This window comes from Topomyia yanbarensis, chromosome 3 (genome assembly GCF_030247195.1).
Source record: "Topomyia yanbarensis strain Yona2022 chromosome 3, ASM3024719v1, whole genome shotgun sequence".
NCBI classification, from domain to species: domain Eukaryota; kingdom Metazoa; phylum Arthropoda; class Insecta; order Diptera; family Culicidae; genus Topomyia; species Topomyia yanbarensis.
The window spans coordinates 272891271-272918176 of NC_080672.1; the positions used below are offsets into that span (position 1 = coordinate 272891271).

The window sequence follows — 26906 nt, forward strand, 5'->3', positions numbered from 1 at the left end:
CGAGGGGGTGAAAAAGATGCTCGATCGTTAACGGAGCCTGTGGGGTACCTGGGCAACCCCCACAGTAAGCGTCCCTTACCACGCTAATGCGGAGCTCTGGCGTGGCGGACATATATTTCTCGCGCTACTCGTGGGAATTTTCATGGAGCAAAATAAAAATAAAAATAAGCAGACGGAGGTGCCAAACCCCTTCGCAAGAGGTGGTTTGGCGAGGTCTCCCCCCCGTGGGGAGAGTAGTGGAACGATGAGTGCTGTACTCGAAAGCACCAGTGACCCCCCAGCAGCGGTAGGCAATACCCCTACCAATGCATCGGAGGGGCCAATAGCTGCGATGCGCAAAGTAGCGAAGCAACTCGATGCTATAATCGACTTCGCTAGCGCAAAGCAGAACATAGCCAAGGAGTTGAAGTTGAGCCTTCTGGAGCTCCGGAAAGCTGTTCGTGTCGCAAGACAGGAACAGCAGGCATATGTTGAGAGGGTGGAATGTCGGGAGAGGCCCGACAGAGAAACCCAGACAGTGGCCTCCAATAGGGAGGAAAGAGAGAAGGTTAATAGAGGCTCACAGACAGTGGCCTTTACCTTCTATGGAGCAGCCACGTCGATCGGAGCGGCGACCGAGTTCCCCTCGAAGGGAAAGGGAAAGGGCAATCGCAAGACGGCATCGAATGCGAAGCGCCCTAGGAAGTCGCCAGGAGAGGGTGCCAAAACCGACACCACTCGGCGTGCAACCGTCAAGGTCAAACGCCGCCTGGGTGAGGTAAGCGAGGGCGAGAGTGACCTCGCTGTTGAGAGCGATGGTACCAGCAACCCGGCACGACCGGGGCAGGGGGGCTCAAACCCCTGGACGCTGGTTACCAAGAAAAAGCCGGCACCGAAACCGGAGGTACCGCGGCCTGCGAGGAAGGCCAAGGACAGAGGCGAAGCCTTGTGGTTAAAAACCGACAAGGACAAATACGCCGATGTCCTTAAATCGATGAAAGCGGCCGAAAGCCTCTCGGCCCTTGGGCAGGATGTGCGTAGCGTAAGACGCACCAACACGGGAGAGATGCTCCTGGTGTTGAAGCGAGGCGCACAATCAAGTGCAATATACAAGGCCTTGGCCCAAGAGGTCCTTGGTGAGGGCGCCCAAATCAGGTCGCTAGGTGCGGAAACAACTCTCCAGTGCAAACACTTGGACGAGTTCGCGACCGCAGAAGACGTCGCCGCAGCCGTCAAGGAGCAATGCGGCGTCACAATCGAGCGGGCCTCTGTGCGATTGAGGGACGGACCCTCTGGCACCCAAGTAGCCTACCTCAGGCTACTGAATGCGGATGCCAAAAAGGTAACCGAGAAAGGGAAGCTGAAGATCGGCTGGTCGGTATGCCCTATTAGTATACCCCAGCCGCCTTCAGTGGACAGGTGCTATCGGTGCCTAGAATCCGGCCACAAAGCTTACGAATGCAAAGGCCTAGACAGGAGTAAGCTATGTCGTAGATGCGGCGAGGAGGGGCATAAAGAGCGGGGGTGCACTAAGGCATATAAGTGCCTTATCTGCACCTCTAAGAAGCAAGCCCATAAACATGCTATGGGCGGACCTTCGTGTCCCTTCGGCGAGTTAAATAAGAAGAAGCCGTGAGAGTCACACAGCTAAATCTTAACCATTGTGCAGCAGCCCAACAGCTGCTGTGGCAGTCGGTCTCGGAGTCGAGGACAGATGTCGCCCTCTTATCAGACCCGTACAGCATCCCTGCCGGCAACGGCAATTGGGTGTCGGACGGGTCTGGAATGGTGGCAATCTGTACAACGGGAAGGTTCCCGGTTCAAGAGGTAATACACCCCTCCGCCGAGGGTGTGGCGATTGCCAAGATCAATGGTGTGTTCTATTGCAGCTGCTGCGCCCCACCCTGGTGGCCAATAGAACAGTTCTACCAGATGATCGACAGGCTCTCGTCGGACCTCGTGGGCCGGAAACCGGTAGTAATAGCGGGAGACTTCAACGCTTGGGCAGTGGAGTGGGGCAGCCGCTGTACAAATAGCAGGGGTCAAGCGCTAATGGAAGCGTTTGCGAAACTCGATACTGTGCTAGCTAATGATGGCTCCGCTAGTACATTCCGTAGAAACGGAGTGGAGGCGTGGATTGATTTGACCTTTGCCAGCCCGAGTCTGGCTCCAGGCATGGAATGGAGGGTAGACGAAGGCTACACCCATAGTGATCATTTAGCAATCCGCTTTAAGATCAACTATGGTGTGCAGCATCCGAGGGCGGGAGATCCCTGTCAGGTAAGCGGGTGGAAGTCCAATCACTTCGACAGCGAAGCTTTCACCGCGGCCCTGGGACTGGAGGCCAACACCGACAGTCTAAGCGGGAATGCGCTGGTAGCTGTTCTATCACGCGCGTGCGACGCCACTATGCCGAGAAAAACACTGCCAAGAAACGGCAGATGCCCGGTATACTGGTGGAGTGCCGAGATTGCAGCTCTACGGTCAGCCTGCCTCAGAGCTAGACGTAGGATGCAAAGAGCTCGCACCGAGGATGCAAGAGAGAACCGCCGTGAAGTGTTTCGAGCTGCGAAATTAGCCCTTAACAAGGCTATTAAAAGCAGCAAGAGAGCGTGTTTCGACAACCTGTGTGAGAGTGCCAACGCGAATCCGTGGGGTGACGCCTACCGGATTGTGATGGCCAAGACCAAAGGGGGCTCCTCACCCCCTGAACGGTCTCCGGACCGGTTGGCAACGATTATCGAAGTACTCTTCCCGTCTCGAGCCACAAGCCCCTGGCCACCTGCACTACGAGACAGTGCGGGCACGGTCGAAATGGTGGCTCCAGTGACGAACGAAGAACTACTCGCAGTGGCTAAATCCCTAGCAATGAACAAAGCTCCAGGGCCGGATGGAGTCCCGAACAACGCTCTCAAGGCAGCGATCATAGCGAACCCGAACATGTTCAGGCTAGCTATGCAGAGATGCCTTGACGAGTGCCGTTTCCCCGATAGATGGAAAAGGCAGAAACTGGTGCTGTTGCCGAAGCCCGGGAAGCCGCCAGGCGACCCATCGGCGTACAGACCAATCTGTCTGATAGACACGACTGGCAAACTGCTTGAGAGGATCATCCTCAACAGGCTCACCCCGTACGCGGAAGGTACGGACGGTCTGTCAAGCAACCAGTTTGGCTTTCGGAAGGGTAAGTCCACAGTGGACGCTCTCAACTCAGTGATAAATACTGCCGAGATAGCGATCCAACGAAAAAGGCGAGGTATTCGATACTGTGCGTTAGTGACACTTGACGTGAAGAATGCATTCAACAGCGCAAGCTGGGATGCCATCGCGCTCTCGTTACACCGGCTTAGCCTACCGGTGGGTCTGTACCGGATCCTGGAAAGTTACTTCCAAAACCGCGTACTGCTATACGAGACCGATGCCGGTCAGAAAAGGGTTCCGATTACCGCCGGAGTCCCGCAGGGCTCGATCCTAGGCCCGGTGCTATGGAACCTCATGTATGACGGGGTTCTGAGACTGAAGTTCCCTCCTGGGGTCAAGATCGTCGGCTTTGCCGACGACGTAACCTTGGAGGTCTACGGGGAGTCAATTCCTGAGGTAGAACTAACCGCAGAACACGCGATTAGCACGGTGGAGGAATGGATGAGCGCGAGAGGCCTGGAGCTCGCTCATCATAAGACGGAGGTAGTTATCGTCAACAACCGCAAGTCGGCACAACATGCAGTTATCCATGTGGGAGAAGTCGCGATCACTTCACAGCGAAGTCTGAAGTCTCTCGGAGTCATTATAGACGACAAGCTGACCTTCGGCAGCCATGTCGACTATACGTGCAAGAGAGCGTCGACTGCTGTTGCGGCACTATCGAGAATGATGTCCAACAGCTCAAAGGTGTGCGCCAGTAGACGTAGGTTACTGGCAGGCGTTGCCGTATCTATCCTCAGGTACGGCGGCCCGTCATGGTCAAGAGCACTGAGGGTAACCAGTTACCTACAGAAACTGGAGAGCACCTACCGCGTGATGTGCCTCAGAGTGATATCTGCCTACCGCACGGTATCACACGACGCATCCTGCGTGATAGCGAGCATGATGCCAGTCGGGCTGGTCATTCGGGAAGATGAGGAGTGCTTTGAGCTACGTGGAAATAGGGGAGCCCGCGAGCGCACCAGGGTGACCTCGGTCGCCAGATGGCAGCGTGAGTGGGACAACTCCTCGAAAGGTAGGTGGACCCACCGGCTGATACCTAGCATATCGAGCTGGGTGGGAAGACCCCATGGGGAAGTTCACTTCCACCTGACACAATTCCTGTCAGGCCATGGCTGTTTCCGTCAGTACCTCCACAGGTTCGGGCACGCGGAGGTCCCAGTCTGCCCGGACTGCCCAGGTGTAGATGAAACTGCCGAACACATACTGTTCGTATGTCATCGGTTCGACGTCGAAAGAAGAGCAATGCTTGACGTCTGTGGCTGGGACACAACCCCGGATACCCTTATCCAGCGGATGTGTCAAACGGTGGAGAAGTGGAACGCAGTCTCGGCTGCTACCATCCAGATTGCCAGTAGGCTACAGGTAATCTGGCGAACCGAGCAACAGACGGCGGGCACGGCTAACTAGTGATTGGTTAGCTGGAGCGAAAAAGGCCAAGCGCAAAATAAGAGAGTGAATGGTCTGTTCATGCCGAGGTAGGTTGGCGCAGCGAATGGCAACCGCGTAAGGGGTAAACCCAGCCACCCCGAAGCAAGACAGAAGAGTGAGTGTATAGGCGTATAAGTGGACTGCCTCATGCCAAGACGGGAGGGTCGTAGCGTAGTATGTTGGAACTAAGCTATCGATGCCTCATGGCGTGGCAGAGGAGTGAAAGGGTGAGCATCCAAGTCAGTCTCACACTGCATGTTAAGGGTGAGCATAAAAGTCAGCCTCACAGGTTGGTAGCAAGCAAGGAATGAAAAAGGTTAGCACAAAAGTCAGCCCCGCATGGTATGTCAGAAGTGGGGCCTAAGAAAAATGTCCCACATGGGATGCCAGAGGGAGTGACAAAGGTACAATAGAGTGGCACGATTGAGAGTGAATCAGGTGATAGGGTGAGCACCCAAGTCAGCCTCACATGTATGGGTAGGGCGAGCACAAAAGTAAGCCTAGCAAGGAATGAGTAAGGTGAGCACACAAGTCAGCCTCGCATGGAACGTAAAAGGTGAGCACAAAAGTCAGCCTCATGTGGGAGTGTTTGAGAGCGAATCAAAGTGTGATTGAGAGAGCACCCAAGTAAGCCTCATACAGGATGTATGATCGCGCGAGTGAGAGTGAATGAGTACACTTAGTACAGCCATCCCCCCAGAAGTAATACCGAGAGGTAGTTCCTGGGAGGAATGATGGCGGAGCCCAATGGAGTTTAGTCGGTATTAATGGCTGGTCACCATTCGAGTCCGACACGCCCCCAGTGCACCCCGTGTGGTAGATTGGACCCTACCGTTAGCACGTGTACTGGGCTAGGACATAAAGGTCTTCTCCATTGTAAAAAAAAAAAAAAAAAAAAAACATACATACATACATACATACATACATACATACATACATACATACATACATACATACATACATACATACATACATACATACATACATACATACATACATACATACATACATACATACATACATACATACATACATACATACATACATACATACATACATACATACACACATACATACATACATACATACATACATACATACATACATACATACATACATACATACATACATACATACATACATACATACATACATACATACATACATACATACATACATACATACATACATACATACATACATACATACATACATACATACATACATACATACATACATACATACATACATACATACATACATACATACATACATACATACATACATACATACATACATACATACATACATACATACATACATACATACATACATACATACATACATACATACATACATACATACATACATACATACACATACATACACACAGATATTTTGCGATCTCGGCGAACTGAGTCGAATGTTATATGAGACTCGACCCTCCGGGCCTCGGTTAGAAAATCGGTTTTTGAAGCAATTGCATAACCTTTCTATATGAGAAAGGCAAAAGAATAATATTTAATTAGCTTAATAAGCATGACTTCAATGTTATCTTCATGTGATTATAATTTGGAAAGGTTGGTGGAATGGGTTTGAACGTGTAGGGAATGGGGGGTTAGTAGAGTGGGAGTGGAGGATGCGTCAGAAATCCTTCATCTTATTTCGGTATACGGGATGGATGAAAGAAATGCGGGCGTGAGGGTGGTCCAAGAGGAGGGGAGTGATGAAGGAGGGATGTGTAAGGGCAAGGCGGGGGGGGGGGGGGGGAAGGGCGGCGACGCAATACTCAACTGCATATTTTGCCTACCATTTGAGACTTGGTTTGAGAAAATCGGTTCAGTCATCACCGATGAACCGATGTGACTTTAATTGTGGAATATGCGCGGAATTCCGGACTTCCGGAATCGTCGATAGTGGACAATATATTCAAAGAATGTTTGATTGGCAATCAGTGATCTAGATCTGCGGTTAGAAGTAATTTGGTGACCATTTCAATAGTTTCTAGCCTCTGAGGTATTACGATTGTACCGATTTATATGGGAAATTCCAGTGTATCCTTACTAACATCCCTGTAACTCCGGAAGCAAGAGTCAGAACCGAATGAAATTCAGCAGCAGTCAATGGCATTACTGTATCTTTCATTTGAAATCAAGTTTGTAAAAATCGGTAGAGAATTCGTTGGGGAATGGGTGTGATATTAGCTTAGGAACTTGGCGGGTTCCCCGGGGGCGTCATGAACCGTCATAGGTGGCCAATGTGGTCAAAGCTACTTTGATTGATCATTAGTGATCCAGACCTGCAAACTAGAGTAATGTTACATCAATTTTAATATGTTTTACATCATTTGAACATCATGGTGGTACCAGTTTATATGGGAATTTGCTGTGTTACCGCACTCTTCAACCCGTAACTCCGGAACCGGAAGTCCGATCAACTAAAAATTCAATAGCAGCTTATGGGAGCGTTATACCTTTCAGATGAAACTAAGTTTGCGAAAATCGGTTCAGCCATCTCTGAGAAAATTGTGTGAGTTTAAATGACACACACACATACACACACACACATACACACACACACATACATACACACACAGACATTTGCCGATCTCGACGAACTGAATCGAATGGTGTATGACACTCGGCCCTCCGGGCCTCGATTAAAAAGTCGATTTTTACAGTGATTGCATAGCCTTTCTTTATATGAGAAAGGCAAAAAGGTGCGAAATCGGCAAAGTCCCAAAAAGTCGATTTTTATAAAAAAAAAATTTTTCGAGATAACATAAAATCTCGACGTTTCATGCATTTTAAAGATGTTTGGCATCAAAAATACGAATTCGATTTCTGAAATTTCATGAGGTCCCCCCTTTGAAAAAAAAATTGAGTTCCGGCTTATATGGGAATTTCATATGTGACCGGACGGTTTAGTCTATATTTCCGGAACCATATAAGCGATCCGTACGAAATTTTATAGACATCTATGGGGATATTATAGCTATCATTTGGGACTAAGTTTGTGAAAATTGGCCCAACCATTTCCGGGAAACTGATGTGAGTTCGTAAATTTTGAAAGATGGCCGCTTTTCCCGGGCACTTCCGGAACCGTCTATGGTGGTTAATGTAGTCAACGAAAGTTTGGTTGGCCGTCGGTGACCTAGAACAGCAAATTTAAGTTGTTTGAGAGACATTTTAGCGAATTTTTTACCTTTTTTGCTTTCATCGGAGTATCGGTTTGAATCACAATTTGCTATATGATCGCACGCCACAACCTGTAACTCCGGAACCGGAAGTCGTATCGGGATGAAATTAAATAGCCATTTACGGGGACGCAACACCTTTCATCTCCGAGAAACCGATGTGACTGTTATTCTGAATTTAGATACTTCCGCCGGGGCTTCCGGAACCGAGGATGGTGGCCAATGTGGCCAAATAGACTTTGAATGGATGTTAGTGACCTAATACTACAAATCGAAGCAGTTGTGGTCATATTTTGGAAAATTTTTCACCTTTATACATTCATTGCAGAATTTATTAAAATCGACATTTTCTGCGTGTTCGTACTTATCACCCTGTAATTCCGGAACCGGAAGTCGGATCCATTAGAAATTCAATAGCAGCCTATGAGAACGTTGCACCTTTCATTTGAGACTAAGTTTGTCAAAATCGGTTCAGCCATCTCTGAGAAAAATGAGTGACATTTTTGGTCACATACACACACACATACACACACACATACATACATACACACATACATACACACACAGACATTTGCCGAACTCGACGAACTGAATCGAATGGTATATGTCACTCGGCCCTCCGGGCCTCCGTTAAAAAGTCGGTTTTCAGAGCAATTGCAATACCTTTCTATTGAGAAAGGCAAAAAGGTAATATAATTTATATAATATATATAATGATATTATCACGTCCCGGTTCTGCCATTAAATTGTCCTCTGGACAACAAGTTGGCTGCATTTTCTTTCCGGTGGAAAGAATAAACAACTGGTAAGTTTTGTTTTACTTTTTCCACTGCATATTCAATAACGCAGTGCGGCAAATTATCCTGGAAAGTTGAATGAAGTGCAACTAGCTCAGATCTTATTAATCTGGAAAGATGTGTGCTAGTTGCACATCATTACATTTTTTGTCCAGAATTCTGTTTGTTATTGAGTAGTTGGATAGGAAAGTGGAAATTTAATAATAAATAGAAAACATAAGTATGAACTAACTTGAGATATCCCACTCTTCGTCAAGCCGAGTCCGCCGGATGTGGTGCCGTTGGAAGTACAAGCAAATTGGGATCTACCTAGAAAAGTGGTACCAGCGTAGTACTCACAAAGCAGGTAGAAATTGCCCACTAATTGGAACCATTTTTTTTAAATATTTATGCTTTTAGGTACAATGCATTCAAAGGCTCAGGAAAAAAAATGAAAAATTCTAATTAGCAAACAGCACTTTTGTGGTTCTGAATGGCTGTGCGGGTTCCGGATTCGCGCATCGTATTTAAAGACTTTGTGACGCACCTTCCTTCGGACATTGACCTCGGACGGTATGGCACGGTGCCTCTGATTCCTAATCAACAGGTTCTGTATTTTACCTTATGTTTACTCTAAACTTTGCGGATGGAGCTAATAGGATATATTTTGTGTGCTAATTTTTGGTGAAAAGCACAATATTAACTGATTCATAAAAGCTTTGTTGTAGAGTCTGAAAACTATTTTGATTCGCCTGACGATAGGATCGAGCCATTTTGATGTTATGCCGTATGTTGTTTGCATTTGTTCTATCAATTGCCAACAACCACACGATGGTACAGGTCTTAATAGGAGGACCGTTATTTGTCCCAGAACTAATCAGGAACCATTCTTGTTGCCAGTAGAAGCGTTGTATTAGATCTGTAATTGCACAATGTTTGCTTGGAGTCACACTAGGGGGAGTCGCTCATTTACTCTTCTGGTCATCTCATTACATATTATTACATATTACATATTTACATAACGATATTTGAGCTTGGCGTTAAAATGTCACGTTGTTGAATGTTTTGCTTTTGTCAAAAAACAACATAAACCTTGAACTACAAGCTCAAATATTGTTCTCTAATTTTGGCGTAAAGCAGCCCCAATGACGGTACTTAATAATAATATATAACTTTTAACGAGATATACTACTTGATACCTATGCTCTACACTGCCCATAATCGCAAGTCAGTCCCATGTTCTATGGGATTCCCTATCTACATGGGACTGACTTGCGATTATAGGCAGTACAGATGGCATCAAATATTATTCCGGATCGGATATCACATCACATCAGTGGCAAAGCAGTGGGTATACGGTCAAGTTTCCCCCGGCTAGTGTTAAACTGATAAGCTACTGCATATATTTTTGCTTTGCTTTGTTTAGTTTGACAAGCTAGAAACTGCCAACTGGGAGTTTAACATGCAGGGGAAATGAAATAGTTATCGTTTGGTCTAAGTTGGATGAATTTTTGGTTGAGAGGCAGTTGCGTAGCCAGGGGGGGGGGGGTTTGGGGGTTAAACCCCCCCCCCCAAACCAAAATTAATTGGATTGAAAAAAAAATTGATGCTGACGAATTTAATTTAATATTCCACAAAATTTTTTTGGAAAAATATTCTTTGATCACTACATTGAGAACTGTGTTGAACTTTTGGAAAATTATGGGAAGGGGATCTTGTAACTTATCTCTTAGCCAAAATCCCATAGTTGTCAAATTACTTCAATGTAAAATAAAATAACTGTCTGAATTATTATGAGCTCATTTTTGGAAAGATGCTTCAGAATATGGATTAGAGACAATTTTTCTAATGGGAATCTAAATTTGAATAGGTTGATTGCATATAAAACATAAGCTTGTTTACCGAAAACTTACATACATTTCAACATTTGCTGAAAATGTATTTTTTTAGATTGTGTAGAGTTTAGACAACAATTCAATATTGTTAACAACAAGAATAACATTTCAGAAACTAGTTGAAAGCTGATGTAATTTTGTCTCTAGCAGGTCAGGATTGGTTTTATGAGCATTGGATTTTTGTTGTTATTATCAACTATATGAATAGCCTCTTAGCAGGATGCAATGAATGGCGTACTAAAATTTTGTGTCCTACGTACTAGTACTGCAAGTTGTGAGGTTGACTAATAAAGAAAAGTAAAATTAATGCTCGATAAATTTTTAACGGTCACGATCACATTCATTCGAAACTGCCAAATTTCGATGTTAAGTAACATTGAAGAATTTCAAAACGTAAAACTGTTCATCTGCTGATAGAATAATTTTGACGGTTAATCCTCCTAGAAGTAATTATAGACAAGAATTACTCTTCAACCAAATTTGGGTCGAGATTTTATGTCTCCAGCAAAGTTTTCGAAAGTGCTATTTCAAACAACTTTGTCAAAGACATAAATATCCCACATATTCAGAGTATCGAAATATAGTAGTAGAAAACCTTTACAACAAGCTATTCTGAAATTACTGTATTTGATAAATTTCTTCTGCGGTAATTAAATAATAAATTCACATTGCATTCAAGGTGCCTTTGAAGCTTACAAAAAAATAAGGGAACTGGATATAAAACAAATAATGCCCAGATATTAAAAGGACTCAAAAACACAAAGAGTGATTCCATTTTCAGGAGCTAGCATCAATTCGGCGCAAGCTTAGTCCGTCCACCAAGTTAGTGTCGGATTCTGATGAGATTAAGTCGAAACGCAAGTTTCAGTTCCATCCATCCATAATTTAGTTATAGGTTTTGTGTTCTCAACTCGCAATGATTGTTTCAAACAATTTTATCCGTAGCGCAGAAAAAAATAGTTTTCACCTAAATTTTTCTTCACTAAGAAGAAATATAGCAGGCCCAGTCCATTTAAATCCCTATATGTTGAATTCATGTAGTCTTCATATTTTCAACAAAATTGTTTGAAATGACATTATCAAAAACTTTGCTGAAGGCACCATGTCTCTTAATATTTTTGAAAAATTAATTCACCATAATTACCTCTATGAGAGTTAATCACCAAAATTTCTATATCAAAGCAGGCGCTGTTTTATGTTGATAACTTCCCGAAGTTGTCAAACCTTCAAAGTCAAGGATTATTATATTAGGTGATCTTGAACGTTGAAAATTTTTTAGATCATTTATCCCACTTTAAAAGATCGCAATTTTTGACTTCATTGACATATTATACAAGAAAATAATCTATAGAGGTTTGAAAACTGTTCCATGTTGATCCTTCTTGTTTGTAGACTGGAATGACATCTGTTAGACTACTTATGTTTTTGAGTTTTCAATAATTTATCAAACTAATATTAAATTTTAGCATCTTTTTCAAAAAATTTGCGATTTTCATCAAAACCCCCTCCAAACCAAATTTCTGGCTACACCACTGTTGAGAGGTGTTGTATGCCCTCGAAATCGTGATTTGTAGCGGGAAGTTATTTGGGGCCCTTTGCACTAACAAATTGGCAGCGTTTATATTTTTGGTCTTTTTGTTTTTGTAGACGTCCTGGAAGGAGGCAGGGGGATCTTTCCAACGGTGTGCTTTTTTAATAGAGATACTGTAAGTTATTGATACAATAGTGTTAGGATAGCCGTAGCTTCCTAAGTTCCTAAGCTAATATCACACCTATTTCCCAGCAAATACCTGACCTATTCCTACAAACTCGATATCAGTTAAAACCGCGCGTTTTGCTTATATTTTTAGTCGACCGCTTGAAATATCAGTATTATTCAAGTGTAACTAGATTTTGATAAAAGTTCCTATTTCATATTTGGAATAATGGAAAATTATGCTTACGGTTTGTACTTTATTTATATGTATTGAGGTCTTAAGATAGTATTTTGTTTGTCTATAGAAAACGTCAATTACTTTCACGCTTTTGTAGCAGACGGTTTCAACACACGCTTTTGCTAAATTATTGAAATACTTTTTTTGTCCACGTATGTCCAGTATGTTTCAAGGCAATTTGTGTTCCTCTAAGGATTCACCATTTGGAACACCATAGAAATCTTGCCGAATTTGCCCGTTTTTGGGTAATCTTTGATTAAGTAGAGACGGTGACGGATTATATGATTTTCAGTTTAAAATTTGGACTCGTATTTTTAATTATTGCTGCCCATCTGGTTGTCGTAGCGAGTTGCACAATACGGCACTTTGATCAGGAAGAATCGCGTAGTTAGTGGTGAAAATTTCATCGAGATTCATAAACATGTTCAAAAGTTATCAAAAGTGGAATGCAAAAGACGTAATTAATTTTGATCAAAATGATTCATTCACATTGAAAACCAACACGCAGAAAAAATTTAGTAAAAATAAACAAATATTGATTTTAAATAACAATTTTCCCGTGTGATAGAGTGACAAACAAGATTTAGGTTTGATTCAATCAATACTGTTGGTTGAAATTACCAACTAATTCATTTGTTGGCTTTTCAGTAGTTTCAACAAAATTTGTTGATAATATTAATATTTATTAATATTTCGTTTGAAACAACAAAATCATATTAAGTTTAACCGAACAAACAAGTTTGAAGGAACAAAAACAAATCTTTTGTATCAACCAAAGGAGAGAACAACTCAAATTTAGTTGAAATTAAACAAAGATTCTGTTGGTGTTTAACAAAGGGATCAGTTAGATCTAACAAATTTTATTTTGATTCAACGATGTTTCTATTTAAAATGTAAACAGAAGTATTTGTTGAACTAAACCAAATACATGCTTTTGAAAAACGCCCATTTCAGTTTGAAACAGTCATTCGCCACATTTTAGATCCAACAAAACGTTTTGTTGATTCAAAATGGCCTGATTCTTCTGCATGAACAAGGTTAACAGAAGTGTTCCAAATTTCAAAAATCGTTTATGAATTTCATGCTGAAACGTTACCGGAAAACTATAACGTTTGATCATGCATGGTAAAACAAATCTAAAGGTGGAAAATATGACTAGATACTACGAGCGATAATCAGTAAAGTAGTACAAAAGAATACTGGGATCTCCAGTCGTGGTTTGGCCAAATAACTCACCTTGGCGTACACTCCAGCTTGGCAAATTTGTTTGTGAGAAGGTTGTCAGTCGTAGTATGTCAGCAAGCATGACAACAAGACGTGGTTCCTCAAAACTATACCAGGAAGTAGTACAAGCATGTTCTGACCAAGTATAAAATTAAATAATTAAATGAACGCTTCATCGTAGTAATGGACTTTGGACAAATCCTTGGTCAAACAATTTAAATAAAACTACGAATCTTAATGAATTTCACTTTTTTTGTGTGTTTTTGTCATATTCGTTTTTAGTTACTGCATTTTGCAAGCAAATTTGTTTGTATTCTAGACACCCAAACATATCAATGCGTGCAAATCAATATCAAAATATTCTATCATTTAACTACACACCATTTAAAAGTCGATACATTATAAACGTTATTGGCATACACTGGAACCATTAAATCTTCATTCGTGAAAATTCACTTATATTTAGATTTAAATGTCAGCCATTTTGTATCCGCCATTTTGAATATTAAAAATCTGACATCAAAATCGTAATCTGCGCCCCAAAAAACATGGTATGTACCTTATCAGGTCAATCAAAACCATTTTCGACTTTTGGCCAGGTTTTAGGGAAATCCGCCACTGTGCAATGGATGGAGGGTAAGATATACGGTTGGATGTTTCACTTGTCGTCAACAGTCTAGACTCAATCTCAAATGAAAGGTATACTATTCCCATACATTTGTACGATGCGTTATCGAAAGCACCCTCTATGTCAAGAAATGCTACTAGAGCAATTTCTTTTTTCTCGAGAGTGCTCTCTATTTTGGTTACTAATTTATGTAGAGCTGTGACAGTAGATTTATTTGATTGGTATGCAAATTGAGATTTTCTAAGGGGATTTAGCTGTAAATATTTTGATTTTATGTGCTCGTCAATTATCTTTTCCATAACTTTAAGCACGGTAGATGTTAGGCTTATTTACAACGCGAACTTGGTTCCATATTTCTGGTATGTGACCAAGTTTTAAACTTGCTTCGAAAATTGTTAAGGAATCAAGTAATGCGTCTCTTCCCTTCTGTAGAAGTGCAGGAAAAATACCATCCCTTCCAGGAGATATGACAAAGGAATTCACGGCCCATTCAACTTTAGATTGTGTGAATATGGTGTTAGGTAGGGATGAGTTTTTGCTCGTAGCCCTAGCTGGCCTCCGTCTTTCTTCAACCCCTACATCCGATGATGGTAGCCAATACGGCCAAAGAGACTTTGAATGGATGTTAGAGACCTAATACTACAAATCGAAGCAGTTGTGGTCATATTTTGAATTTTTTTCACCTTTATACATTCATTGCAGAATTTATTAAAATCGACATTTTCTGCGAGATCGTGCTCACCACCCTGTAATTCCGGAACCGAAAGTCGGATCCATTAGAAAATCAATAGCAGCCTATGGGAACGTTGCACCTTTCATTTGAGACTAAGTTTGTCAAAATCGGTTCAGCCATCTCTGAGACAAATGAGTGACATTTTTGGTCACATACACACACAGACGCACATACACACACATACATACACACACATGCATACACACACATACATACATACACACGCACAGACATTTGCCGAACTCGACGAACTGAATCGAATGGTATATGTCACTCGGCCCTCCGGGCCTCCGTTTAAAAATCGGTTTTCAGAGCAATTGCAATACCTTTCTATTGAGAAAGGCAAAACATGCTGTATCATAACTGTAAAAATTAAATATTAGACTAATTCAAGGAGTGACAACGCTGTAAAATTAAAAGAATGTATACCAAAAAATGAACAACAAGAATATCTAAATATTCAAATTTTCAATTGTGAAGAAAGACGCGACCACACACAGCTTATCTCAAAAAATCTGATCGACCTCGGACGGACAGACGAATCGTTAACAGTAACTATTATATTATTTCCTTTATTTTCAGTATGATGACATCGAAATTCAGTGCACGAACCCCATTTAGAAGAATTCAATTACTTCAATCAAACAGCTGCGTCCCTGAATCGACGTTTACCTGGCATTCTGACAAGTACTGCTACTAGACGACGTTCCAGGAACTACTTTGAACGACCACTTCGAAGTGCTACAACCGTCGCTTGGATCGAAACGATCATTTGACCAACAAAACGCTCCGTTACAGCATGAGCTCTCTGGGGCCATATTCTGGATTCACTGGAATGTAGTCAAATGGTCCCAAAATTAGTATTGAGCAGCTTGTTAAGCCCAGCAACATTTCTTGAACCGCCGCTTGACAAAGTTATCTTGAAAAATCACTCCCTGCAACTATGTTCACGGAACAAGCCAAATGGCCTCCAGTTTTTTATCCTTTTCATCAAAATAATGTAATTAATATTATTAAAATATAGCTAGGTTTAATATAAAATATAGCTTACTATCAAGGTTTTTATATCACATCTCTTCTCATACTTTTGTTAGTGTCTCCATCTTTTTTACACCGGTGCAAAATTAAAGCTGGCTAAAATATTGGTCTCAGAAACGCTTGATATAATCTGTAGTTTTTTTAAATCTTAATATGATTGGATTAAAAAATGACATTTTTTGCCACACATAATGAGATTTGATAAAATTTCAGACGATTTAATCAAGTGTTTTTGGGAGCAGTATTTTACTCTGCGTTTATTTTGTACCTGAGTGTACGTTGTTACCTTTTACATAGTTCGCTATTACATCATTGGCCGTTACGTCATATGCCTCTACATCATTCGATATTACGTCGTTCGTCATCACATCGTTCGCCATAGCATCGAGTACAATACATCATTCTTTAACACATCCTTTTAATTACATCATTTTACTTACATCGTTTCACATAGCACTCAGTCGTGTAATATCACACTACTCTATCTAAAGAGCGATGTGCAGCGATTTTGATGTGATATCACAAGATTTTTTTTGCTGTGCATACTTCAATTTATTTCAATAACGATGTTTTAAAATCATAAAATTTTCGATTTTTCAGTTATGCGTAAAGGCAGAAAAGAAGGCTGAAATATGGATGCTGAGACGATTAATATTTTTATAAAAAATGTGTATCATCAATAAACTAAGGAATGCTTTCAAAAACCAAGATTGGCTCAAACTCTTTAATCCACCCTCGTCATTTCCAAAACAGTGATATCCCTTTTAAAATAACTAGAGGAAAAATATCAAAACCCCAAGGTTTTAGTTATTTATTTATTTATTTATTTATTTGGGAGCAGGGAAAAGCCCGCTGGAGCTGAATTAAGCTTTAACTCTCTCTCCAGCAGGCATAAAACCTCCTCATCTTTTATATCAACAGATAACAAATATCCAAATGATACAATTCAACACTTATAACTACAATTAAAGCTAATAGCAAATCTTAATTACTATGAACTATTACTAGACTACAGCTAATAAGATAATGAGCTCAAAAACGATTTTTTGATGGCATTACGGGACAAATGAAAGTCGAAGTCGTTGGAACAGCGATTGAAAAGACGGCACATACTGACGAAAGGCCCGTTATAGCCATAATTTGTTCTGGCTAACGGAATGCGAAAGAAAGGATGGGTTCGAAGACTACGACGATGAATGTCTATGTCCAAAAGTAGCAGAAGTTCAGAGCAGTCGATTCGAGATTGCAGTAAATCGGCGATGAAAACTGCTTTCGAAACATCTCGGCGTACAGACAGGAGATCGAGATCAATAAGCTTACAACGATCTATGTAGCTCGGTAGGTGCAGTGGGTCCCTCCATGGGAGTCTACGAAGTGCGAAACGAACGAATTTGCGCTGAATGGCTTCGATGCGTTGAATATCATTATGGTAATAAGGTGCCCAGACTACATTGCCATATTCGAGTGTAGAACGGACTAAAGCACAATAGAGTGCTTTTAAACAATGTATGTCGGTAAAGTTCTTGGAGACTCTAAAAATGAATCCTAGCAGCTTGGAGGCCTTAGAAATAGTGTACTCAATATGGTGTTTGAAGTTTAGTTTGGGATCTAAGTAGACTCCCAAATCTTTAACATATGATTCCCGTTTGAGAACGGTTTGTGAGATATTTGTAAGTGTTTGCGAGTAAAGGATATAACCGAACATTTGGAGGCATTTAACATCATCCTATTGGAATAGCACCAATTGGTGAATACATCCAACTGGGATTGCAAGAATTCTGCGTCTTTGGCATTCCTGATAAGGTGAAATAGTTTAAAGTCATCGGCAAATGATAGTTTCTTGCACTTAAGCAAATGGTTTAGGTCGTTTAAATAGAGCAAGAATAGGAATGGTCCGAGATGACTACCCTGAGGAACTCCGGAGCTGATGGCAAATGGTGGAGTCGTGCAGTCGCCAATTTTCACTGCCATTTCACGTTCGGTTAGATACGAGTGGAGCCAGTCCAGGAAGGAGCCATTAAATCCAAGTCTGCTTAATTTGGAAACTGTTATCTGATGATTAATTTTGTCGAATGCCGCGGAGAAGTCGGTGTATATGGCATCTACCTGCAGTCTTGCTTGCAAGCATTGACTTATGAAAGATGTGTAAGATACCAAGTTTGTGGTAGTTGACCGTTTAATCATGAAGCCGTGTTGAGTCTCGGATATGTAGTTAGAGCAGTTATGAGTGATGAAATCGAGCACAATCAGTTCGAATAACTTAGACACTGCACATAATGCAGCTATCCCGCGATAATTCGAAATTTCGCTTTTGTTCCCTTTTTTGAACACTGGTAAAACATCCCATTCTCCTCGTTTAGTTATAACAAACAGTTCCAGGTCAAGATAACGATGCACATTGTTACGGCAAGCATCCCACTTATAATGGTCCTGCTTACAATACAATGTTCAATAGCAAGGTGCGGAAAACTCGCTCACCGCCATGAGCGTACATGAATTTGTTTCCTTATACATCGTCGGGGGTTTACGCTCTCGTTAAAAAGATACAGACCCACACAACTCGTTCCGCATCACACCGTATGCGATTACGAAGGGAGAGAGAATCGGAAATCTCAAAATTTTTTAACGCGTTCCGCATTGCCGATGCAGTGAGGTAATGAGTGCCATCGAACATATTCGGCAGCGAACATGTTCGTTCGGAAAAATGATCCAAATCTTCGTGCGCAATCCTGAAACTAAACGATTGAAACATATGGCTGGCTTAAAAATATCGGTGGGAGTCAGTGTCCGCCTGGACACCGCACGGAGAGGCAATTTCTGCTGTGTAGGTTCAACTCGCAGTCATTTCCTTGCTGCGTGTTAATTTTGTCATGCGCTATACATGTTATCGCTCGAGTTGAACTCTACCATTGAATGTACAAATGCCGTACTTGCGATGTAGACAAGATGTGTGGTAATGTACATTGGTTTAGATTTGTTTGGATTTAGTTTAATTTTCAATGTTCAGGCGCGTTCGCCTCCTTCCATGCGCTACATTCGAGAGGAAACTTAGATTTGTCTTCTTTTCTATGCCAATAAATAATCTCGAAAGTTGTGCGTTTTATAGCGTATCATTGCGCGAATATAGCTCACTACTTCCAGTGATATGCATTTGCATAGAATTGACCAAATATCGATTGTCGCTGATCAATTTTCTTGTTTTTAACTGTAATGATAATATCTTTTGCTTCAATCATATGATTATCCACGTTTAGGTGGTTTTGGCTTGAGACGAAGCTGGCCCAGGCTATAACTCAAATTGATGTCAAAATAAATTAAGTGATAACAGTTTCGGTTGAAATCTGACTGTTTCGAGATCAAACAAAAACACATTCGTGCTAGGGCATACGAGTCCGGCGCATACAGTTCATACCTTTTTGTGTGCATGAAATTAGGTGTGAATAAACAGATAGAAAAGGAATCATATGTATCAACTAATAACAATATAATAGATAAATCGAAATTTTAAAAACAGTTTACCAAACGAAATTTTAACTGAAATGCTGTTAAGTTTATTAAGTTTCTTGGAACTAATAATTGGAATGTGGATTGCGTGAAATTTAGTAACAAGGATCACCGTTCTGGCGGAGTAACTATTGGTGTTTGTTTCACGCAACGTTCACAAAAATAGATAAGGCTAGTAACTGGGACTATAACCATTCATGTATGTGCTTACAGTTGTATTATCTATAGCATTGCAGTTATTGATATTAGTCTGAAAGGATGCCGCTGGAGCAGTGCTGCCAAGAACATTTTCAGTTAGCAGTGAAAATGAAATTTGTAGATATTTTCGTTATATTGCATTATTATTGAAAACTGATAAAAGCACATAAATGTAGACTATCTTTGTCTATCTTTCCTGTGCTATGGGCTATTGAACAATTGGGTAGGCCATAGCACTCTGATAGAAGCATCACTCTTGATATCAGAGGTTTTTAGTGTTTCTTGATACAAACAAATAAAAAAAAAAGTATAGCATGAAAGGTTTCGAGTGATCGGTGTGAATGAATTTGTTTATAGACATCATTCAAAAACCGGGGATGGAAAACGTGTGCAACTTTCGTAGCCATATATTTTTCCAATCATAATAACTGGCCAACAACATTTCGATCCGCCTCAAATTGTTTAAAATCACATTATTTTCATATCGATTGGAATTTCTGAATCGGACAAGATCAGTTGAGTTTGAATCGAATATTAATAGTGGACCCCATGTTATATAATACTTCCAGAGAAAATTTGTTAAATCTCACGGTATAAAGATACTTTCCTAAGATTCAAATTTGAAAAATTTTACATGGTTAATTTTACGAAGATGCGAATTTTAATCCAGGTCGCAATTCTATGATTGTGAGTATTGTGTGAATCATATTAGAATTTAAACTAAACTGTTCTCATTAGGGTCAGACCCAAAAGAATGTGAAAAGCCTTCAGACAGCACAGAAAAGCTGTTAGGAAAACTTGGAGTCTCAAACCGAATTACATCTTTGAGTTTATATAAAAAATTGTATCAGTGGCGTAGCCAGAAATTTGGTTTGGAGGGGGTTTTGATGAAAATCGCAAATTTTTTGAAAAAATCTTAAAATTTAATATGATTTGATAAATTATTGAAAACTCAAAAACATAAGTAGTCTAACAGACGTCATTCCAGTCTACAAACAAGAAGGATCAACATGGAACAGTTTTCAAACCTCTATAGATTATTTTCTTGTATAATATGTCAATGAAGTCAAAAATTGCGATCTTTTAAAGTGGGATAAATGATCTAAAAAAATTTCAACGTTCAAGATCACCTAATATAATAATCCTTGACTTTGAAGGTTTGACAACTTCGGGAAGTTATCAACATAAAACAGCGCCTGCTTTGATATAGAAATTTTAGTGATTAATTCTCATAGAGGTAATTATGGTGAATTAATTTTTCAAAAATATTAAGAGACATGGTGCCTTTTTTGATTTTTTGAGTTTTTGATAATGTCATTTCAAACAATTTTGTTGAAAATGTGAAGGCTACATGAATTCAACATATAGGGATTTAAATGGACTGGGCATGCTATATTTCTCCTTAGTGAAGAAAAATTTAGGTGAAAACTATTTTTTTCTGCACTACGGATAAAATTGTTTGAAACAATCATTGCGAGTTGAGAACACAAAACCTATAACTAAATTATGGATGGATGGAACTGAAACTTGCGTTTCGACTTCATCTCATCAGAATCCGACACTAACTTGGTGGGCGCACTAAGCTAGCGCCGAATTGATGCTAGCTCCTGAAAATGGAATCACTCTTTGTGTTTTTGAGTCCTTTTAATATCTGGGAATTATTTGTTTTAAATCCAGTTCCCTTATTTTTTTGTAAACTTCAAAGGCAACTTGAACGCAATGTGAATTTATTATTTAATTACCGCAGAAGAGATTTATCAAATACAGTAATTTCAGAATAGCTTATTGTAACGGTTTTCTACTACTATATTTCGATACTCTGAATATGTGGGATGTTTATGTCTTTGACAAAGTTGTTTGAAATAGCGCTTTCGAAAACTTTGCTGGAGACATTAAGTCTAGACCCAAATTTGCTTGAAGAGTAATTCTTCTTTATAATTACTTCTAGGAGGATTAACCGTCAAAATTATTCTATCAGCAGATGAACAGTTTTACGTTTTGAAATTCTTCAATGTTACTTAACATCGAAATTTGGCAGTTTCGAATGAATGTGATCGTGACCATTAAAAATCTATCTATAAGCTTATGTTTTATATGCAATCAACCTATTCAAATTTAGATTCCCATTCGAAAAATTGTCTATAATCTATATTTTGAAGCATCTTTCCAAAAATGAGCTCATAATAATTCAGACAGTTATTTTATTTTACATTGAAGTAATTTGACAACTATGGGATTTTGGCTAAGGAATAAGTTACAAGATCCCCTTCCCACAATTTTCCAAAAGTTTGAAAGTGACGCTTTACACACAGTTCTCAATGTAGTGATCAGAGAATATTTTTCCAAAAATATTTTGTGGAATATTAAATTAAATTCGTCAGTATCAATTTTTTTTTTTCAATGCAATTAATTTTGGTTTGGGGGGGGGGGGTTTAACCCCCAACCCCCCCCCCCCCTGGCTACGCCACTGAATTGTATGTTTATTAATGTTCTTGTGTGGTGTCAGATGGAAGAAGTGATGACAATCCTGTAAAAGCTTAGCTATCTGCTGAGAATGGTGTCCATTGTCCATTGGGGCACTTACGACACAGAAATGCGTAGAACTGAAGAACTTATAAATACTATCAATTTGGACAGTCTTCAGCTATCTTTTCCAAGCAACTGGATTTTTGCAAAGATTCTAGGGGAATTCTATTGTGCTTCAGAAAGTAAACATTAAGTAGTAGCTTATTACTGAAAGAGAAGCACATACCACAGAGAACAGACGTCCATCTTTAGTGTTCAACTTGTGTAAAAATCACTAACGTTGTCGAAGCTAATTGGGATATCTCCACCCGGTGCGTTACTGTCGTCATGTTTTAGTGACCGAGTTCGATAGATTGAAAATCGAATTGTAATGCCTGAAGAAATTTAGGTTTGAAGAAAACCATTTTTGTTGTAAAAATCACTTTCAACTGTCCAAACAAAAGGTTCTTTTGAAAATTTTCTCCAGAAATAGTCTTGTTATCCAGTGTAGCGCATTCCTCTGTATTTGACTCCTAAAGTGCACAGACTCTGGGTCTTACTATAAAAATTGATTCCGTCAGACACTAGTTACACTAACTGGTAACAATACAATAATATTATACATAAATAATACATTTCTATGCATTGTAATCAATAAATATAACACGTATAGCATAAAATATAGTTAACCCTTAACGCTGTTTTAAAACAATATTACGCAAAACATCTCAAAATTATCACAGTAATGTATTGAAACTATGAAACAATTTTCACAAAAGTTTAAAAAAAAATTATTTGCACCTTTGAGGGTAATATGACTCCCATGTTTGGAAATAAAGTAAAATGTGATATCAATTGATACAAAAAATATCTATTGCACATTTTTAAAAGACCTATTATGTACAACAATAATGTTGCCAAAAACGAACGAACCCATTTGTTGCCAAAATCTGAGTGTACCGAAAAGGGAGCATGCACAAATCGGAACGTGCCAAAAACGGAATCTTACTGTACTATCATTGAACAGCCTCCAAGAAACATAAAAAACACATATCGTCAATACTTCCACCATTCCATTACACGTTGAAAAACATTGTCAATGCGCTCCAGTATTGACAAAACAACTGAACGTGTAAGGACCGCTAATATGGAACACAAACAAGATCAAGCATTCTTTACTAGTATATATGATGGTTGACAGCAGGAAAAACAAAAAGCACCACAAAAAGTATAAGCAATCAAAACATCGGGAAAACAATATTTAGAACAGATGGATAAATCGTCGTACCCGGAACATCACGTTCCAAATCCATTCTTGACCACTCATCATTTCGAATTAGATCCACATGACATCACTGTGAACAGCCTAGTGAAAGAAACCGATTCCACGCACCCTAGCTTGGCCACAAAGTCAACTTACTACAAATTATGCAAAACATCAAACTGTCTTGAAAACAAAAACTCCAAAGTCTGTTAATGATTGGCGGCTCTTAAGCGTTCAATAATCCATTGTGGTATAACAAAGTTGGATTGACGATGTGTATCAAAAATATTGAACGCGTAAAGTCCGCTATTCATTTATACCTATATGGAATATGAACGATATACAAAGGGACAATCTGCTCGCTTAGCAAATTACAAACACCACTCCATCGCTACAAAACACCGCGGCAGCATCAATGCAAACAATCGCAAGCACCGCTCCCGCTCGCATGCGGTGGGAATTGAATCGATTTTCGATTTAGGCGAACATAGATCGCGATCCAAATTTTTGAGGAAGAATCGCATTGCCGAACGGATCCGATCATCATAGTTCGGATACAATTCCGAACATGTATCGGAAAGAACCTAAGTTGCAGCGATCCAAGGTGAGCGTAAGAGTGAAAAAATACGAACATGTGAGATACCATATTCACTTGGCTTTGGCTGATCGGGCGCTCAACAGATGCACACTCATAAACAAGAAAAACAGAATAAAGCATCGGAGGTAGGTGAGTGCGCATGAGCCTTGAGTGAGCGTAAAACGATGCGATTCTTCCTATCCTTGTTCAATAGTACTATTATGGTCAAGAGCTCTTATATAGTAAACTTGAACATGGATATAGTTAAAGTGACCTGATACTATAGTCGGTTAAAAAGTACTATACTCGAAAAGTCGAATTAACCTCCTCATATAGTAAATGTTACCATATAATTTTTCTTAGTGTAGACTCGCGGATGTAAAAACCGCAAAACTGGCAACTAAAAAAACAAGCGCGTTAAACTGGCATCACCCAAAAATGTGCAAGCTCGAACGTGCTCGACTGTATTCGATCACCTTTTTTTTTATTAAAATCATTTTTCAAGTGGTTCAATATGTGAATCAAAAGAGAAGTTATGCGTTTGATACTGAGCAAAAAGAAATTAAGAAAAGCAAACAAAACCCAATTTCTTTAAAAAAAAACACAAATTAGATGAAAAAAAGTATAAGTAAAATGCTTTTTATTCAGTTATATAGAACAAAATAAATATCTTTCTAAATAACATTGTAAAATACTAACACGAACATGAAAAGTGAAGCCTACTGTGAATAACAAAATAATTTTTTTATATAAAATCGCAATACTTGTTCTGCTTATTTGCATTGTATGACGTCATGCTCGTTTGGCTCCGAATTTTGACAGTTTGTGTGGCTCGATAAAAGTACCTTCGCTGGTCTATTACTATGAGTGTCTATACTTTTAAGTTGTTTGGGGTATAGTCAAAATTAGGTAAATTCAACTTAAATTTGAGTATAAAAAACCTACCAATGAGTTGTAATTTTTGGCAGGAACCGAGCAAAACCCTGGCATAACTCGGACATAAACTGTGCAAAGATCCTGGCAATTCCTACCTGGTAGAATTTAGCACGAATCGAGCAAAACATTTGACAAAGATGTGGCAGGAAGCGTGCAGAGATCTTGGCCGTACATTTCTGGCTAGATTCTGGATAAAAGTGAGCAGCATCGGTTGGTTTAACCGCTTCTGTCTGAAACGGTTGTTGCATTTGAGCGAATTCGTTGCCAGAATTCTCGCACAAATCGCGCAAAATATTGGCAGAAACTCTGTCAGAATCAAGAAGCATGAGAGTAACCCGGTCAAACCATTCGGAATTTGATTCGGAATCCTGAATGGAGTCAGTATGGATTCCAAATCAAATGCAACAACCGATTCTGAGTCGGAATCGGTTGTTGCATTTGATTTGGAATCCATAATGACTCCATTCAGAAATCCGAACCGGTTCCGGAATGAGTTTAACTGGGAATATGTGAACCAGAACCAAGTTAAGCTCATTCCGGAACCGGTTTGGATTTCTGAATGGAGTCAGTATGGATTCCAAATCAAATGCAACAACCGATTCCGACTCAATCGGTTTCAGAATCGGTTGTTGCATTTGATTTAGAATCCGTACTGACTCCATTCAGGATTCCGAATGGTTTGACCGGGCAGTCCCGTCCCAGCTGATTAGATTTGAAAAATATACCTGGTATCCCTATAAACACTCATAGTAATAGACTCGTGGATGTAAAAACCGCAAAACTGGCAACTAGAAAAACAAGCATGTTAAACTGGCATCACCCAAAAATGTGCAAGCTCGAACGTGTTCGACTGTATTCGATCATCTGTTTTTATCAAAATAATTTTTCAAGTGGTTCAATATATGAATCAAAAGAAAAGTTATATGTTTGATACTGACTACTGAGCAACAAGAAATTGAGAAAAGAAAGAAAAAATCCAGTTTCTTCAGAAACACAAAGTTGATGAAAAAGAGCATAAGTAAAATGTTTTTTGTGTAGTTATATTGAACACAATAAATATCTTTCTAAATAACATTGTGAAATACTAATACGAACACGAAAAGTGAAGCCTACTGTGAATAACAAAATATATTTTTTAAAATAAAATCGCAATACTTGTTCTGCTTGTTTGCATTGAATGACGTCATGCTCGTTTGGCTCCGAATTTTGACAGTTCGTTTGGCTCGATAAAAGTACCTTCGCTGGTCTATTACTACCCGGTCAAACCATTCGGAATTTGATTCGGAATCCTGAATGAAGTCAGTATGGATTCCAAATCAAATGCAACAACCGATTCTGAGTCGGAATCGGTTGTTGCATTTGATTTGGAATCCATACTGACTCCATTCTGAAATTCGAACCGGTTCCGGAATGAGTTTAACTGGGTATGAGTTCTATAGGTACCCACTGAGACGTCCGAAAAATTGTTTCAAAATCAATCAACACGGGTCCAACGATGGACGTTTGTTGAACGGTTATTTGGACGTTGTCCAAATTGGTCCAACGAATGTCCTTCACTGGACAATTTTGAAACCAACCGTTCTTAAAGGGTACCCTCTAAGAACGGTTGGTTTCAAAACCGTCCAATGAAGGACGTTCGTTGGACCAATTTGGACAACGTCCAAATAACCGTTCAACGAACGTCCATCGTTGGACCCGTGTTGAACGATTTTGAAACAATTTTTCGGACGTCTCAGTGCACGGTAATCACAACAAACTTTATTATAACTATGAAGTATGCATTTTGGAGGGAAAGTGGGACTACCCATAAAATGAATATATTGTTTTTACTCTTTCTTGTGTACACAGAATGTACGTCAGAATCTCCATACTTTCTACTCAATACAACAA

The 26906-nt window shown here is 40.1% G+C and overlaps 1 long non-coding RNA gene across 1 annotated transcript; it reads left to right on the forward strand.

Annotated features, from left to right (window-relative positions):
- The first annotated feature begins 8498 nt into the window (after positions 1-8498).
- On the forward strand, positions 8499-15941 carry LOC131689927 (uncharacterized). The gene is made up of 4 exons (XR_009305493.1): positions 8499-8609; positions 8859-8947; positions 9001-9153; positions 15577-15941. It is a non-coding gene; the product is annotated as an uncharacterized LOC131689927 (long non-coding RNA).
- Positions 15942-26906: the final 10965 nt, after the last annotated feature.